At 39.9% G+C, this 13,495-nt stretch overlaps 1 long non-coding RNA gene across 3 annotated transcripts in view; it reads right to left on the reverse strand.

Annotated features, from left to right (window-relative positions):
- Positions 1-13,495, reverse strand: part of LOC135972998 (uncharacterized) — a 234,366-nt gene that overhangs the window by 23,089 nt on the left and 197,782 nt on the right. For all 3 annotated transcript variants that reach the window (XR_010589669.1, XR_010589666.1, XR_010589667.1), the window contains exon 2: positions 11,709-11,818. This is a non-coding gene — a long non-coding RNA (uncharacterized LOC135972998). The remainder of the gene's footprint in view (positions 1-11,708; positions 11,819-13,495) is intronic.

Below are 13,495 nucleotides of genomic sequence, written 5' to 3' on the forward strand. Positions count from 1 at the left end.
ACATAAGGAGAAACATGTTTTCTTCCAGACAGGAGGGAAGGCAGCTATCTACCTGCCTCTGTGGTAAATTAAGCAGTATGGAATCAAAACAATGGAAGCCCCCATTTACATACAAATAAGCAGGCGGATAGGAAGTCCACATGAAGGAAAGAACAGCAGGAAGCCTTCATGGCTCTTGAAACAGAGACAATGAACTTTGGGGCAATATAAGGGGACAAAAGGACATTTGAGTGGTCCATCATTTGAGGAATTCAAGGGGCCAGGATCTCTTGAAGTCACAGAACATTGGCTCCTTCAACCAAGGGGGTTGATGTGTCTGAAAGCTAAGTTTAGATAAGATACCTGCTTAGGCAAAGACTGTAACTTGATTAAATTAACTTTGAGTCTGAGAAGCGTATTTTTACTTTGCTTGTAGCTCTTTCTATTCCTTATACTTGGTATCCCTTAATCCCATCTCTTTTTGATTAAATAACTTAATTTTATTTTTTAATTTAAACCAACCCAGTTCTGTGATTGAAATAAGAGTATTTGTCAAACCAGTTAAGTTAATGAGTTGCAGTGTATTGACTCTTTTAAAGAAGCAACAAACTTAACTTTTGTGATGGTTCCAGGAAGGAGCTGGACACCACAGTGGCAAATGGTTTGGGGGAAATTTGGGACTGGGAGGGTACTGGAGTCACTCTGCAAAAAGTAATTGGGCAGTAGAACCCATGGTGTGACCTGCATGATTGTAAGACAGGCTGATTGGTGCCAGGGCTATGAGCCACCGCAGCATACACTGAAGACACCCAGAGCCGCAGGGCAGCTGGTGACACAACCCCTTACTGGTCCAGAGTGAACCACAAAACATCACAACTTATATGAATTCTCAAGCAGCTGTATCTTGCAGCTAGTTTTCCTTTCCAGTGAGAGCTGAGGATGCTCCACACCTATCAGGAGGCATTCATGACAGTGTAGGGCCAGGCCCCAAAATAATGCAGCATAAGATCTACTCTACACTTACCAAGTATGGCAATGATAGTAGAGGAAAACAGCACCAGATAAACATGGCTAACAGGGCAACACACTGGGGTAAAGAAAGTTGTCACCCTTTGCAAGTCATCAGTGCAAAGAAGTCTTGTATCATAAAAAATAAGAGTGGAATGGGGAGACCTTCTGGGAAGTTTCATTATAGCGCACTGTAAAGAACTTCCTAAAAGGGTTGAGATTAATTTGAGGAACGTGTGGTGATTTGCTGGAGGACAATGAATTAAGCTGAACAGGTTCACCCCATCCATGACACAGAGATACTAGAACATGATGATGGAAAGGACAGTCTCTCTCTCAAGCATTAACAAGGCCACACCTAGAATAATGCATTAAGATCTGGGTACTTTGAACCAGAAAGGTAAAGACAAACTGGAAGCAATTCAGAGAAGCTCAAATAAAACTGTTATTGGTAGTGACTTAAGAAGAAAAGTTTTTAAAACTAAGATTTTCAGCCGGCGTCAATTGGCATAGCTCCCCTGGCTTTAATGGAGCTCTGCCAATCCCACTAGGTAAGTATCTGGCCCTATATGTATAGGTAGGATAAATGATGAGGTAATACAGTAGAATAGCTATCAACTAGTAGCTGAAGGGAGTAAATAAGAAGGGGGAAAAAACAGAGTGGTCCTAAAAGCACCAAAAAGGTTGTCAGAAAAAGTTGCCAACAATGTGGCAGATTGTACCTCATAGATCCTCCATGGCAGGGTTCTCTCTGATAGTCTCTATGCTCCATGCTGTAGATCAGGGGTCGGCAACCTTTCAGAAGTGGTGTGCCGAGTCTTCATTTATTCACTCTAATTTAAGGTTTCACGTGCCAGTAATACATTTTAACATTTTTAGAAGGTCACTTTCTATAAGTCTATAATATATAAACTAAACTATTGATGTATGTAAAGTAAATAAGGTTTTTAAAATGTTTAAGAAGCTTCATTGAAAATTAAATTAAAATGCAAAACCCCCCGGACCGGTGGCCAGGATCCGGGCAGTGAGAGTGCCACTGAAAATCAGCTCGTGTGCCGCCTTTAGCACGCGTGCCAGAGGTTGCCTACCCCCGCTGTAGATAGTAAGGTGACCTGGGGGAATCCATCCTATAGCCCCACAGAAATTAGTCCAAATGAAAATACAACTCTGGGCTGTATCACCTTTTCTGCAGAGTCCTTGGGGTGAAGCCCCATAGGAGCCAGAGCTGTGCACAGACCCAGGGCCTCTGCATGGCTGGGCCAGGCCTTTCATGGTCACCACAGGAGATTTCTTTCCTCCATGACCTCTCCTGAAGGTTTTACAACAGGAAGAAAGGATCTGAGCCAGTAAAATCTATTAAACAGGAAGTGGTGGTAGCCTCATCACTTGACCCATTTAAAACTGAACTTGGCAAAACTCTGACAGAATAATATAAAAGAATACACTGTAGAGAACAATTCTGTACGGGCAGAGGATTGGATTAAATAACCTAAATAGGTGTTATCCATCTCTAATTTCTATTTTTTTTTTAAATTAATGCCTTTTGAAGTACATTTCCATCCCTAATGAAAAATAATTTATGGAAGCAAGTTAGAGCTAAGTAACAAAAATGTTAACAACCATTTCTAATGAGAAAGAAAATGAGTTAGCTGTTTGAAACACTATTTAAAACAAAACAATACCGGCCATTTCTCTAATGCAGTTTCAGGGTAGCTGTTTTCAAGGAGATAGACAAACAGTCAAAAAGTAAATGCACCTTCTGGCTGCAAGGAATAGTGGTTCCTAATGAAAGCTGTGTTTCCAAAATTATTTAAATCCAGGAGGGAAAAAAATCTTAGTTTTTACATTTTTCCTGTTTGGTTAGAACAGCAATATGTCATCAGAGCATCAAGATAAATGTCCTTAGCAAGTACATGTTATGTTCTATTGTGTGGTATGCAGATCTCAGAAGCAAAAAGCTCCAGGCTTCAAGGCCATTTTTGCAGCTTGGATTTCTCATGAGTTTAGTTCATTGTTTTGATATCTGCAAGTCAGAGTCATTTTAGGTATACACTCCATGCCTATCATGTTAAAAGTTTTATTGTGCTCAAAACCCAGCAGAGCATATACTGAGGGAAAAGTGTGTAATGCAGCAAAACAGAGAATGCTGTAAGGTTCTTAATTCATTCAGCGTTATGTCTGTCATAGTTTAGGGCAACTGCACCTGTATTTCCCCACAGAGGTCCAGAAAGGCCACCCACTCTCGAGCTTCCAGTTCCCCAGCGATTGCCTTTCTTGGGTGGAGACCCATTCTCACTCCCTTCTGATCAGGTTATTTCCAGGCTGCACAGTTCCCTGCCTTCACTGCATTATTCCCAGCAGAAACAGGGTGCCCAAGCACACCCGCTTGCTGTGTCTTCAGAGGCACTTAATGTGACTGCCCAGGGTTCTGAGTTACCACACAGTTCTTTCTTAAGGTAAAAAGTATCACAGAGAAAATATATTAAAAACAATAAAAGAACCTACCTGCATGCTGAGAAGCTTATCAGAAATCACCTCATCCACAACATGGGTTCTGGCAGGAGCAGTCCTTCAACACCCTACCAAAGAAGTTTCTTGTGGTTTCAAGTTCATCACTGCTTCAGCTCAAGACAAGCATCCAGTCTCATGGGGCCTCAGTAGGCCCCGTCTTTCCAGCGGTCCCTAAGGATTAGGTCCCTTCATGGACAAGGGGTCCTGTCCACTTCCTGGTTCAGGAAGAAGGCTCTGAACCTGTTTAGAACTAGGCTATTTATCCAAAAAGGTTTTCTTTGTCTGTTGGTGGTTGGAGAATCCAGTTTGAACTAATATATGCACACCTATCCAGGGGGTGGCTTCAAAGGGCTCAGACTGGAGGAATTAAATTAGCATCCCCCTCCTACAAGCGAAGATACATACAATTCCACAAAAACACATACACAATTGCATTTGTATATAATGGACCCCAAAGGTATTAACCTTAATTCAATAAAATTCATTCAGGATATTGCAGGAAATTGTCAGTCTGTCTCAGTGCTCACAGTGCATCTAGGTTTCAGTATATACTCTGCTCTGCAGGACTATACTAAACTGAAAAAGTCAGAGGATTAGTGATGGACCAAATGCAAAATGTTTGGGCAAACAATGAAAAGGTGTGGAATTTGCACTCCCTTGACATCTGTGTCAGCCCCCACTAAACAAAAAAAAATCCTCAAAAAGTTTTTCTTATACATTTTTTCAGTAGGCTCACTATATATCATTTCTATCCTCTCCTGTTTTGTTTTAAACCCTCTTTTTCCTAACACAGGCCCCCTTTTCTAACACAGGTCCCTACTTCTGAATTTTCTGTTGTATTTATAATAGTAATGGACAGTAGAGCGTGGCATAAGAAAGGAGGGGCAAAAGTTATTGCTAGACTATTTATGAAATCATCATTGATTACTATTATTACTTAAATATTGTCCAAGCTTCTTTACTTTGCAAAACTGGCCTGGAAATCTCACAAAGACATGTTCCCTCAGGAGTTTTGTGGGAAAGTCTTTCTTCTAGTAGGGCCAATGTATACCACAGAACATCCGCTCTCTAGGTACACATTTTGGCACTCCCCGATCACATCCCAGCCAGAACCTAGAATTTCAGAGGAGCGTGAAAATGTGAAGTAATGGGGGTGGAGAGGAAGGAAACATTCCAATCTTGTCAAACCTCAAGAAATATTAAGTTTGGCTCCAGTTCAAGTTTTCAGTGAAGACTTAGCTCATTTCTTATTTTTTCCAAAGTGATTAGTCCACCATTAGAGAGTTTTTTATTCCCAGAGAGTTCTCAGAAAAAGCATATTATACCTTTTCACTGATAAAAGCATCAACAAATAAACCCAGATGTTAAGTTACTAAGTTAAAAGTTAAACCTGCCAGTGTGAGAGTCTTATTTGCATGTTAGCTTAATAAACAGGATTTTAGGAGATAACAGAGAACTTGTGCATTCAATATTTCTTTGCATTCCCAAATAAACAAACAAACAAAACACAGATAGCTGTGTGTTCTACTGAATGCAATGAAACAGAAGTTGTACATTTATGCATTAATTTCGGGGTTGTTTCTTTGAAACATGTTTTCTCAAGACACAGATAGAAATGTACTGCTGATCCAAAACTTCAAGAAAAAAGAGAGGAAGAGGGAGGTTCTCTGAATAATTTAAGGCATCCCCCTCATTCCAAAGTCATTCTTCTTCTTCTCATTTCTCAAACTTAATGGCCAGAGACTTTTAGCCAGGCTCTGGCAGAAAGCCAGGAAATAATACTCTGTAGCATTAGAGAGGAGGGTGAAAACCAACAAAATAATGTACAAGAGACTGTATTACAAATCTTATTTTTTTCCACAAAGATTGTTTTGTGGAGATTTCCCTACATCCTCTATTATACACTAGTGTTAAGGAAGAAAGTTTTGAGATGGAACCACTTCCCATCCACATAGCATACACACATGCGCACAAACACACACAATTTGAACAAGTGGTATAATTTCTTCTAGGGCCAAGTTGTGTTTTATTAACTGTTGAGGTTAATTTTATTTTTGTTAAGGAACTCAGAGGTCTTGGGGAGCAAACACATAATTACAACTATTATTTATGACAAACTAAGACAAAAAATTAAATGGTTGAACCAGGACAAAATGTCTCTCTCGTGGCTTCTGTAGAAACAGACGTCACTCTAGCAAGCCCTCCTGCCTCCCTTTATTGCCACTCTCCATTTCTTTTAAGATCAGACAGGCCCCTTTTAAAAGTTCACTTAATTTATTCAATAAGGTTACTGGACTGTCTTGAACAGCTAGCTGCCTTCACAAAGAACCAGATAACCTGGAGAAACAGGCTACCACCTATCATCTTGTCAGGAGTTTCACTCTCATGACTCCGGAAAACTCATCCAAGATTAGGAGGACTCAATACTCATTTTTATTATTCCCTGGGACCAGCAATGGCTTTGAGGTCAGCCACCTGTGAACTATAACATTCTCTCATAGTTTTTGAATCACATTCTATAGCGAAATCATGGTATATACCCCTCCTCCTATTAACAATAGCACAATCCACCTCTGATCTGACTGTTGAATTCATAGCTTCCCACCAGCATGGTGGAAGGTTTATAACATTCATAGCTTCCCTCATGCAATTACTGAGAAGGTAAAGCAGCATTAGGAAAATAATGTATTTTAACTGCTTTTATGTGATTTAGCCTCTGAAACAAAGAGAAGTGTTAGCGCCAGGTCACCATCAAGCTCTCCATAGACCACCAGCAAATGTTCCATGGACTACAGCTGGGGAACTGCTAACATATTTGACAAGTTAGGGAGAGAGAGAAGTATTAAGAAGATGTGCTCTGGTCCAGAAGGTGGTGGGGAGCATCTCTGGCCAAAGAGAGAATTCCTTCATGGAGGAGTCTATGCAATCATTTGCAAAGACCTCACAAAAGGAAAAGTCTATGAATGCAGCTCTAAGAACTCCATACCTATGCAACCTGATTTTTAAAGTGGTCTCAACCCAACCTCCCATTTTGTGCCTACAAATAACTTTTGGGCACATATGATAGTAGTTAAATGGCTAAATAGCTGCTCTGAGGGCAGGACCCAATAGTTAGACATCTAACTGCTATCATTTGTGCCCACAATTAACTGAAATTAAAGGCACAATATTGTGACTATAAATTGGAGCACTGGGTTTAAAAATCAAGCCCAGTGTCTTTGAGTTCTATGTAGCTTTGAGGTTTTGATTGCACCATAAACAGTTAACAATCTGTAACAGATATGTAAATGTCAGGGCCATACGAAGAGGAAAGAAACAATACTTGTATGTGAAGAAAGAAATGTAAATAAAAATGACTTCACATACATATGTCTGGTTTTGCTAAGTAAATGTCCTGGAGCTAAACACTGTATTAAAAGGGACCACCAAGGAAGAGTAAATCTTGCAACTTTCAAGGCTTCCTTACAGAAAGAACTGCATTCAAATTGTGTTATAATGAAATGCTAACATTAGCTGTATTGCTCTCCTCATGTCCTAATATTCCACCTCCTCCACATGTATCTTTTTTTCCTGAATTAAAGCTTCTCTGAAGCACAAGCATAGGCAAATGTATTTCAGCCATTTACCAGATAGTGACAATATTGGTTCTAAATTACTTGCAGAGATGATGGTTGGCCTAGGTGTATCAAAACACTGAGGAGAGAGAGACTTGGGGTTATTTCCTTGGTTGGTTGGGGTTGCAATACCGAATGTAACCAGTTTGACTGGCGTAAAGGCATGGAAGTAGCTAACATGATGGTAAGGAGATGTATTGATGTTCTGTGCCTACAGGAAACATGATGGATGGGGAATGCAGCAAAGGAGTTGGGCTTAGATTGTAAGGGTGTACTGGAGTCAAGCTGGTAGTGAAAAGAGAGCTGAGGAAGATGGTGACTGAAGTTATTAAAGAAAGAGACAAACTGATGGCTGTAGGAGTCAAAGTTACAGAACACGTGCTACTTGCAATATCAGTGTATGGAGAGTTTCTGCCAAGATTTGCAGGCACTAGTGGACAAAGCAGCAGCAGAGGAGCTGCTGTGTGTGCTGTGTGATATGAATGCGCACACACACACACACACACACACACACACACACACAAGCAAAAACTGAACGAGGTGTGCTTAGGAATTGTGCTCAGGAAGCTTCAGCCTAGACACTGTGAATGAGGAAGGGAAAGTGTTATTAGAGATGGGTATTGCCAATCAATGGCTGACAGCCAATACGTGCTTCCTGGAGGAAAACTAGTTCATTCAGTGCCCCACCACAGACAGCCTATATATAAGCTATAAAAATGCGAAAACTTAAGCAATAGGATTTACCAGTGACCAGTCCAGTCCCTGGTTTAGAAGCAGATAATTTTTTTTTCAGCCAAGTTGCATAATCCAGAACAAGAACTGTAGTGACAAAACTCCTAAAGAATGTTCAAAAGTGAAAACAGTAACATCATGTATATTTCCAGGTCCTAGTGTCCCAAACAATTAACCTACAATACCTACAAAAATGGCAGACAGCTCCACCACAGTAAATTATCACAGCCATTATATTAATGCCCCCTTGAGCAGGAGCCTTAGCACATGCCCAGAGTCCACCCACAGACTCCCTAGTATCCTCAGTAGGGTACACTAAGGGTATGTCTACTACAAACCCTCCTGAACCCTCTGGGTATGTACTCGGCGTGGCTAGCCCATGTCACTGCTTGCTGCTGCCCGTACTACCGTGGTTCCACTCCTATTTCCAGTGTTCTAGCTCAATGAGAGCTACTGTGAGTATGTCTGCACAAGCTAGGGAATCACCCCCTGTAGCTCCAACTGTAGACAAACCCTGCGTGTGAATAAGATCAGTTTGCAGCTTTACAGGACAAAACATTTTCAACAAAACTTCCTTAGTGACTGAGAGGAACCTTAAGACGCCAGCATGGTGGAAGGTTTATAACATCTCAGCTATTGTTTTATCTTTGTAAATTGGCCCATCTCTAAAGTTAATCTGTGTTTTCATTCCAGAGTATATTGAAATAATTACAGATCCCCTTTCCTCAAAACCCATGTCTGTGCTGTTATTCCCAAAAACCTGGAGTTCCAAAGAGAATTATTTAAGATGGAGGGGGAAGTGTTTTTCCCTTGTATTTATTTATTAAAGGGGGAAATATCTTATTTTTTCCAATAGTCAATTTCCTCTATTTAATTGTTTGAGTCTGTTTCCTCTGTTTAATTGTTTGACACAATTTACTCATGCCTATGTAATTATCTCTTGGAGTGTTTAACATTAATGTAAAATAGTACTGTATTTCCTAGCCAAATAGAATTTTTATGAGACCATGCAACTCTAGTTGGCTTTACTTTTAGTTTAATGATTGTGCTGTAGCAAACAGACTGTAATATGAACAGTTAAACTATTCTCCTAATTATTGCATCTGGTTTACCATACCCTGTCCATCTAGTATATTTTAACTGAAGGGCAAAAGAGATCTCTAGTTGATCACTGATAGCTTTAAATTGGCACATCATGATAATGCTGAGTTCTGGGGGGAGTTCTTCCTAAATCTCAGCATATGTCTTTATGTTAAACAATTAAACTACATCTGGATATGAAAAACAGATCAGTACATTCCTCAGCAGACTGTATAAGGAAACTGATTTAGTGGACTGAATACTTTTTTTTAAAAAGTGATAACCTTGAACTGAAAAGAATTTTCATATAACAAAATGAGCAGGTGTGAGAAAGAAAATTCCCACAATGAAATAAATACTTTTATACAGGCAAGGGCATTTAAGCAATAATGAGGAGATTTCATGCATTTTATGCAAAGGCACCAGAGGGAAAGATTTTGCTTCAAGAAATTATATTCTTAAGGTTTGCCAAATTTAAACATGCAACCTAAGGGTCTGATCCTGCTGTGTGCTGAGATCCCTTACCCTAACTGTAGTGGGAGCTGAGGACACTCAGTACCTCCAGGACCAGGCCCTGAGTTTAGTAAGAAACTACCCAGCCCTAAAAACAGCATATAAAATGGATGTTCAAAATAATTGGTGGGGAGGATTAATAATCCAGAGATCAACATTGCCGCCCTTACGCATGGTGAGAAGTACAACTGAAATAAAAAAAGATTAATTGTGAGTAAGGGATGCAGAATCTAGCCCCTAGTTTCTCCCCCCATCTTCCAAGATGAATCAAAACAAAACAAAATTTAAACATTTTCATCCCTCCCACAGATTTCAATTAAGTGACCATCTCATTTAAATTCCACCTTTGTTTTAATATTTTCTGGACATTTTTATGGTACATGTAGTGGATAATAAGGAAAATATTTGTTAAAATTACTTTTGCTGTCAACATTTCAACTTCTGTTACATTTCACAAACTTACTATTACAGAGTCAATGTCACTTGCTGGTACATATTTATATACAGAGATGTAAAACAGAGTGAATGACCAATTAGGCTTCACTTACACACAAGCCTTCACCAAAATAAATAAATCAGTTACAAGTCACAACTTTTGTTATTTTAGTCTAAATCTGTATGAATTTGATTTAATTTACTTTTTTTTAACTTCACTTAAGCAAAATCAAAATAGGATACCCTGATTTCAGAATAAAAGTATCTACCTAAAGGCTTTCAACAAAACAACAAAAAAACATGCATTAAAACTTATTTCATTGTTCTGATGCAAGTTTGTGTGTAGACCAGCCCTTAATAATCAACTTCTGGTCTGAAAAAGTGGGATTGTACTTAGGTATGACATATCCAAGTGCAATACCCAGTATGCAAGATGACCACAAGAAACAGCAAAACAAAATGAACTGCCATTCAAAACAGCCTGGAGAAGAATGTGTAAAATAAATAAAAATGCTTTCAGGCAGCTTTTAGTCACACACGTAGAGAAATGTACTATAGCACTGAATGTTATTACAGACCAACATTGTCAGTAACCCATGGCGTACCCTTGGGAGGAAACCAAACGGTAAATGCAACAATAGGAGATGTTTCAAATGTTCTAAATGCACTGCCAGTCCTCAAGCATGTTTTATGTTAATTTAGTAGTGCTGAATAGTGCTGAAAATATCTTTAATGGTTCCCTGAATAATAGAGGATAATAAACTATAGAAATTCAGTTAAGTACCATTAAAGGTATGAGTCAATTTGTGTAGTCAATATAAGTAGCTATACATTTATGTACCGTATAAGTTAGAATACAGTCCCAATCTAAGAAAATACATGTTTTCTTCAATGGCAAATTTAATATAAAGTTAAATACAACAAAGGTCTTGCTTAAAATGGTAAGTGCGAAAAAAAAAAAAGATTCTGAATTTGGGTCAAAACTCCTGAATGAATAAAATCAGCCATGATTTTAGTGCTTTGTACAAAAATCAAAAAAGAGAGGGAAAATGGCATCCAGTTAGGGAGCAAAGGCCAAAAAGAGATGGAGACAGGACTGTGGGGATCTACTGACGGTTTCAGGGGACTGTAATTAGAGATGACTTTGCAGGGGCAGGATAGAAAGCGAGTCTAAATGGTTTTGATGCAAGCTGTTGGAGGGAATTCTTATCTGAACAGAGTCAGATTTTTTGGAATGTTTTTGGGATGGCACAAGATGTATCCATCCCCACTAAATACATATAGCCTGCATCTGCAACTTTCCTGCGCACACAGGGACTGATCCAAAACTCACTGAAAGACTTCTATTGACTTGAATGGATCAGGCCCATACTGCCCACTGACTTTCACTGAAATGCAGCAGAATCAGGCCCCTAATCAGGACACTGCAACTGTAACAGTTCCTACACAGTCATTAGAGTTTAGCATATCAAGATGTAATCTATTACACAAATTCAATAACCCAATAAACTATAATGGCTACTTAACTCTAAGCCATTGTGGTCCAACATACAACTCGAGGTGCTGTTAATCTAATAGGGTATAATAGACTCTCCACAGCCATTAAATCTATTATGTCAGTGTCAAGCTCGAACATTTTTAATACAAGGATGTGACTCTACTGACTATAATGGCTTCCTTGGGGTTCATATGGATACCATAGGTACAATAATTTTGCATAGAAAACAGCATTATGTTTTAATATTATTTTAATTTCTATTTTAAGGTGAATCCTACCAAAACACTTATTTACAATATCTTATATTTTAAAAATAAATTCCAGACTGACTGACTTACGTTGCAGCAGACAACTTGGCAGGCAAAGGAGCAGTCATTTCAACACCAATGTCTCTCCCCCTTTGGCTCACTTCACTGAACCTCATTAATCCACAATATGGGCCAATCACCTGCAAAAAAAATGTTTTAAAAATCCAAATCTGTAAAGACCCAAATATTGGACAGGCACAAAACTAAAAAGTACCTTTAATTCTTAATTCACGTTTTCCTCCATTCTAAAAAGTAAAAAATGGACAGATATTTTTCCATACTCTGTATCTATAAGAAATTAACTTCCCAGTTTAACCCATCATTTGCCAAGTTTCAGCTTAGAGTGATTTGTTTTTTTTTTTTTGTACAAACAAGTTATAAACCCACTGAAAATACTGTCAGGAGTTGTAATTGAAACGCTCACAGACCTGTGAATGGTGCTGCTATTATAGCTTCAGTGATAACCTGAGTGCCAAAAAGACAAAGTAAAGTTCTTCTCAACTATACAAACTGGAAAACAAGTAACATTTTCAGTCTTACACCTATAGTAGAATCAACAATAAATTTCATGGTGTTCATATATTTTGAAATGACTTCCTTACAACAACAATAATCAATGCATTTTAATTTGTAGAAACACACAGACAAAGGCCTTGGGGAGCCTAAGGGGAAAAAAATCAAAACAAATTATAATGAACAGAAGCAATATGCCTATAAAAATCCCCTAAACCGGAGATCTAAAAACATACATCGCACCCCAAATCAAAGGAAACACAATGGTCTTGAGCCTTTCCTTCAAAAATGCTACTTGTATACTTTGATGGATGTGAAGGGGAGAGCACACTGCAGACTCTCTGGATCTTAACAGAAATTGCTGTATTTTCAGTCCTCTTGAGATAGAGCTGATTAGCACTTCCAAACCTGCTAGAACTTAATTATCATGATGGAATATAGGACAACTGCTGGAGTTAAAATGGATTTAATCTGGTGTCACTGAGACCTGTATCTGCCACAGCGTGTTCAGCCACCAGCATGAGGTCTCTGCGAGGTGGTTAATGCACTGTAGCGTCTGGACATGAGCAGTTTTATCATGAAGGCTGCAAGGATTGACTGGGCATGGAAATCGGAATGACTGCAAATGACACCCACACTGAACGATGTGCAAGGCAATGTAGAATGTGGTCTTCGGGGACAGCTGTCATAGAGTCATAGGGTTTAAGGCCACAAAGGATGAGCGAATCTGACCTTCTACATATCTAAGGCCTTTACATTTCTTTCAGTGACCCTTGTATTGAGCCCTATGATTTGTGTGTGGTTACAGAATATCTTCTAGAAAGGCATTCAGTCTTGATTTGAAGACATCAAGAGATGGAGAATTCACCACACCCCATGGTAGTTTGTTCCAATAGTTAATCATCTTCACTGTTAAAATTAGGGTTACCATACGTCCTCTTTTTCCCGGACATGTCCGGCTTTTCGGCAGTCAAACCCCCATCAGGGGGGAATTGCCAAAAAGCCGAACATGTCCGGGAAAATGGCGGCTCTGCTCCTCCCCGACTCTTCGGCTCTGTTTAAGAGCCGGGCTGCCCGAGCGCTACCGGCTTGGGCAGCCCCCGTGCCTCCGGACCCTGCGCCGCCGGAGCCCGGGCGGGGAAGTGCCCGGCTGGGGGCGCAGGATCCGGAGGCATAGGGGCTGCCCAAAGCCCGAGCGCTACCGGCTTCACAGTTTGCCGGGCAGCCTCCAGACCCTGCGCCCCCGGCTGGGCGCTTCCCCTCCCGGGCTCCAGCTGCGCTGGGGAAGCGCCGGCTGGGGGCGC

This window comes from Chrysemys picta, chromosome 8 (genome assembly GCF_011386835.1).
Source record: "Chrysemys picta bellii isolate R12L10 chromosome 8, ASM1138683v2, whole genome shotgun sequence".
Lineage (NCBI taxonomy): Eukaryota > Metazoa > Chordata > Testudines > Emydidae > Chrysemys > Chrysemys picta.